The sequence below is a fragment of the Onychomys torridus genome, chromosome 9 (assembly GCF_903995425.1).
Source record: "Onychomys torridus chromosome 9, mOncTor1.1, whole genome shotgun sequence".
NCBI classification, from domain to species: domain Eukaryota; kingdom Metazoa; phylum Chordata; class Mammalia; order Rodentia; family Cricetidae; genus Onychomys; species Onychomys torridus.
This window is the reverse complement of record NC_050451.1, coordinates 73,841,320-73,847,319: the sequence shown is the minus strand read 5'-3', so window position 1 is coordinate 73,847,319 and position 6,000 is coordinate 73,841,320.

Sequence of the window (6,000 nt, the reverse complement as noted above, 5' to 3'; positions counted from 1 at the left end):
GCTAAGAATGGTAACATAATTAGGGGGAAAAATGATGGCAGTTCTGTGTGTACTTGCTGACATCACCATTGAGCCTGCTTCTAAGAAGAAAAATGAAGGCCAGCTGAATGTTCCTGTGTAGAGTGGCAAAGAGAGGGAAGAAATGAATATGTATGCCTATTCTTAAAAATTTTAATGCAAGTAAGAAATTTGCTAATGAAAGAATGTAAATTTTTTTGGGGATTCAGTATTTTGCACCAACAAACAATGTAGAAACACATGTGATAAACAGTAGAAGCATAGTCCATCTGCATCACACATGTGCCAGTCACTCCAGACTCAAATGAAAGCTGAAGTATTGATGTTCACTGCTGACTGGAGGCATGCACGCCAATACATCTAAAGAAAAGTGTGACCACTGGAAGTGCTCTTAGCTCGAGGCTGTTTTGAGGCATTTTCTGTAAGTCAGACAAGGAGAGCTGATGTGGCTATTTTTAGGACAGGAGTGTCAATAAGGTCATTTTGAAGACATTAGTCTAACTTTCTATAATTTATTTATAAATTCATCATGCAGCTATTTATATAAATATTCATATATTTTACTTTCTTATTGGAGTCTGTGTGTGACCCCAGAGACTCCTTGGTTTATTGTCTTAGCCAAGGATGTAACTCTAATATCTTAGTCAAAAAGTGACTTACCTTAAGATTGGAAGTCTTTACACTCATTTTGAGATGCTCTTAGTATTCATACTTTTTGTGTTTATCCATACTTTGTGTTTAAGAAAATATACCTGGACACATGCAGGAGTCCACATCTGTAACGTACTTATGTCAGCTGAAGGAATAGGTCCAACTTGTAAAAAGTATCAGTAGAAACTGAAAAGTATATGCAGGGGAGGTACCTCAGTCAACTTGATATACAAAAGTGATGGCCTGATTTCAATCCCCAGAACATATATAAAACCAAAATCAAACCCCAAATCCTAGTGTATCAGAGTGCTCTTGCAATCTCAGAACTGGGGAAGCGCATAAGGGTGGACCCCTACATCTCACTAGACAGCTGTACTAGACTACATGGTGAGTGTCTGACCACTGAGAGATTGTGTCTCAAGAAATAAGGTGTGGGTGGTGGAGTCATGGTTCCATGGTTCCAAGCCTTGGTGTTCATGCACAGGACCAGGATTTGGTTTCCAAACAAACACCATAAACTCGCCACCATCACTTGAACTCCAGATCCAGGGAATCTGACTTCCTCACCTGACCTCCAGAGGCACCAGGCATATAAAAAGGAAGCATATACATGCAGTCAAAACATTCACATCCATAAAATAAAATATTAAAAAGAAAAAACAAGATTAAAAAATATCTAAAAAAATCTGAAATTGATGACTGGTCCCCATATGCACACATGTACACACATGCACACCACACACAAACACACATGTACATATGCACACACACAATTCTAAAGTCATGAAAGTAACTGCAGTGACTTTGACATGAAAAGGGTAGAATTTCTGACTTTCTGAATGTTACTTTTTCCTCTGTGAACACATGACTTCATTGGTGCTCACAGCCACATTGTGTCTGAGCATTTATGGTCCTTGATTGCTTTGCAGTCTACCACAAGCAGTGAAGGCTCTAGAGAACAAGACATTGGGAAACTGACTGTTGCATGTTTTGCATTTGTAGTGCATATGTGTTTAGATTAGTTAAATTCATTTTGCAGTTGATACAGTTCATGGAACTTTTTTTCATGATAATCAGTTATGAATTGCTCATTTTTAGAGTTGTATACCTTAAAAAATAGAAAAATAAAGGAATTATTGTGGGTAGCCATATTCCATTTAGTAAATTATAACATACAGCATGCTAAAAGATTTTATTATAGCCTATGGCTATACACTGTGAAGTTACCTTTCTTAACTTTTCTATGTTAAAAATTAAATGTTAAAACTTATGTATTTAATACTAATGAAACAATGGTTATCATATTTTCATAAGGAAAAAATTCCATGTGTCAATATTCAGATTTTTGTTATATTGATGAAAAATTATTGAACCATAGTGTTTCAATTATCTCACATATGGCTAAAGGAAACTAAAGGTCAAGATGTAAAAAGTGAGGTGAGGTTCCTTGCATTCATTACTCATTTTCAGACTAATTATAGACAAGTTTCTGATTTATAGAAAAATTCACATATAATAAAGTTTTCTTGTGGTTAAGCCCCATTTCTTTCACTACTACATTGCTATATTCATAATAATGCATGAAATAATATATACATTACTAAGAATAATCCATACTTTTCTCATATTTCTTAATTTTTGTGTGATACCAACTGTTGTTCCAAAATTTCATTCAGAATACCATATTATGTTTAATCATTTTGACCCTTAGGTTCCTCTTGTCTAGCACATTCAAGGTTATTCCTTTATTTTATTTTTTGTCTCTTAAAGAAATTATTCGTGTTCTCACCAGGTAGCTGAAAATATAAGCACTCTCTTGTTCTCTAAATGTGAACCATAACACAAGCAAAACCCATATCTAAAAGAACACACAGAAAAACATATGAACATATAAATATGTACACTTCAATTATTACTGAATTTTAAATCCCTTAAAGATCATGCATGTTAATAACTCACACTTCATTTGGACAAGCCTCAGGCATCTGAAGTCTTTCCAGCAATATATCTGGAAAGTACATATGGGAAATATCCTTTGATAATTATTATAATACTGCTACTCATTCCATTAATATGTGTGTCTTCATGATAATTATGAGGAAATTTCATAGCAAGCTATATTCTAAAAGTTGGTACTTAATGCAAATAAAAAGTGATTTTCACATTACTAGCCCCCTTGAGTATTGATACAAGGTCTTTCTTATATCTCTCTGCCTAAAAATTGGAGCTTATTTTAGAATTTTAATTGGATGGTAGAGCATTTGGGACAAGAGCTCGATTAAGCTATCCACTAAAAATATTAATAAGTTTGAATAATCAAGGAAGACTTCAGAATAAAGACATCTAAAATGGGGCAAATGAAAGAGATAAGTAAATTCTACAATTACCCTACAGCTACCCTAATGTACAAAACAGATCAATTGCATTGCCTTCTTTTGCAGGCTAAAAAGTGCTATTTATGTTAGGCTCATCTATTTGTGATCAGTTTGATTTTTGACAGAAATAGCTAATTTCACCGAGAAAGAATGTTTGGAATAGATTCTATTCCTGTGGCAGATTCATATATGTTTAAAAAGGTGCTAGTGACTATTGCAGATTAAACTCAGCAGTTCTAGCAGCTAAAAAAAAAAAAATCAAAGACCTTGATATTTAATGTCAATCTTTATTTTCAAAAGTCTGGATCATATCCTTGCATGTAAAACTTACACCTCCAAATAACTCTGAACGAAAACCCAAGGCATTAATATTGTGTTTGGAGAATAGTGAAGTGAAATGGAGGTAAGAACATTAATTGAACAAAAAATATTTATTTCACGAAAGAAAAGTAATTGGTAAAGGAAGCTTCATTGAAACCCAAACTTCTTTCACTAACAGTTATATTTAAGAAAATGCAACTGGAGAAATTATTTGCAGGAGATATTATATCTCTTAATAGTATTAAGTAAAGGTTACACAATGAACTTAAAACCATTAATAATGATAAGATGTAAAAACAAAAAAACAAAAACAAAAAAAAACCCACCCCAAAACCTGAATATTCAGAAAAAGTATTCTGTGCTTCTCACTTGGAATCTTCACACTAAAATGGTTCCACTGGAAACCCTTGTGTAGTACACTCAATTCAGCGCAGTGACAATTTTAAAGTGAGTCTGATAAAACCAAATAAGAATAAGCATGTAAAACAATATAAATTCTAACCTTACCCATGGAAGAATAAAAAGAAAAAATCACACTGACAATTGTTTCACAGCTTCTCATGAATTTCCACCTCTCTTGACCATTCCATTCAGGAACTTGAGAGAAATGAAGACACATATCCACAAAAGACTTATAAAAAAAGTTTGAATTATGCTGTACTGGTGATTGAACCCAAAGCTTTGTGCATGCAAGGCAAGCACTCTACCAACTGAACTGTATTTTCAGTCTCACATTTCTATTTGCCATTTAAAAAAATTAATATATAATCACATCATTTCTCTATTTTCTCTCCTCCTCCTAGACTGTCCTATGTTCCTTTTCAAACTCTTGACCTCTTTTTAAAATTATTATTGTTACAGACATGTATGTAAATGCAACCCACTTTGTCAGTTTAGTACTGGTTCTGTGTATATAGTTTCAGGCCTGCCTTCTGGTACTGGAGAAGCACGTAGGGGGCTTATCCACAGGGATGACTAATTCTCCCTCACTCAGCAGTCTTAACTGTCAGAAGGTCTTGTCTAGAGGTGGGGCCCCATGACATTTCCTTCTTCTACCTTAGCATGGCTATTGGTGTCATTGTTCATGTTTTGTTTAGGAACCCATATTGTTGAGGTTTCATGGGTGTAACTTCCTGGTCAATTGTAGAAGACACAGTGTCCTAGCAGACTTCTTGTTCCTCTGGTGTTTAGGTTGACTACAATGTCACATGAGTTCTACTGAAATTATTTTACCCCGGAAAATGTCGAATTGTCTTCATTAGCAGATCATGCAAGAAATACATTTGAGATTGATACCTTCCACAGGCTTGATGCAGGTGGAGGAGCTTGGACTTGCCTCTACTGAATGTACCAAGCTCTGCAGAGTCCCCGTGAGAGGCCTTACCTTGTTGGAAGAGGGAATGGGGAGGAGCCTGAAGGGGCAAGAAGAGGGAAGAGAAGGGAATCAATGATTAACATGTAAAATGAATAGAAAATTCCTAAGAAAATACATTTCAAAAAACAAAACAACAAAAAGAGCAACATAAAAAAGTTAAAAACAGTCTTACTTTTTAAAAAAAAATTATAATTTAATATAATTTTACATATCAGCCATGGGCTCCCCTGTTCTCACCACTCCTGCCCCTGCCCCTGCCTTCCCTCCAGCCCACCCCCCCATTCCCATCTCCTCCAGTGAAAAGACTCCCCTGGCGATTCATCCCAAATTGCAAGTAAAATATATGGCCATTAGGAGGAGAATGAATAATCAAATATGGTATAGCCAAAATATGAGCTATAATATTTGCATTCTTCCCATACACCCAAAGGAAATAATGTACACATTCTCTCATATATTGCTTTTCAATACTTTCTGAAGACATTTTTCCCTGAAGAGCTAGGAAATCAGCTTTATTTTCTCATTTTTTTAATCTATATACTTTAACTGCATGAAGATAAGGAGATTTATGGAGGTTTTATATAATTATCCTATGCTGATATATTTTTTTTTCTGTTGTAGTACTATTGTAACATTTATTGGTTGGTCTGGGTGCATTGGGCTCCTTTTAATTTAATTGCTGGCACAAGTTTGAGAGATTACCCATAAAAATTAATTGTTCCACTTTGTTCCACTTTACTTCTCAGTATTTCAAAACAGATCTATTTATTAACCACCCCAGCCCCAGCTCAGCTTTCTTTCAATGGCCATGTCCTGTTGGGGTATTGGGAACCTTGATTTGATCAGTAAAATGCTGTATATGAACTGAGGGAAGAGATTCAGAATGTGAGATACACTGAAAATTCTAGGAGCTTAAGAGATGAGAAGCCAAGCATTAGCAGGTATGAACAAAGAGTAAAATGAAAGTGTTATATTTCTAATATAATTTATTGAAAAAAGTAGGGAATGGGCTTTTTGCCACTCTCAACAAGAAGCCTCACTCAAATTCTTCTCTTAAATGGGACCTATATACCCTATGTGATATTTTGTATTATGTAGCAAAACTCATTCCCCTCACTTCCCCATTGTAGACTACATACCTTATTGGTGCTTGACCTATGCATGCTTATGTGACAGCCTTGGCCACAGAAATGACAATATAACAGAGGAGTTGTGAGTGTGCCTGCCCAGTTTTACTCACTTTCATGAGAAGTGAAATAT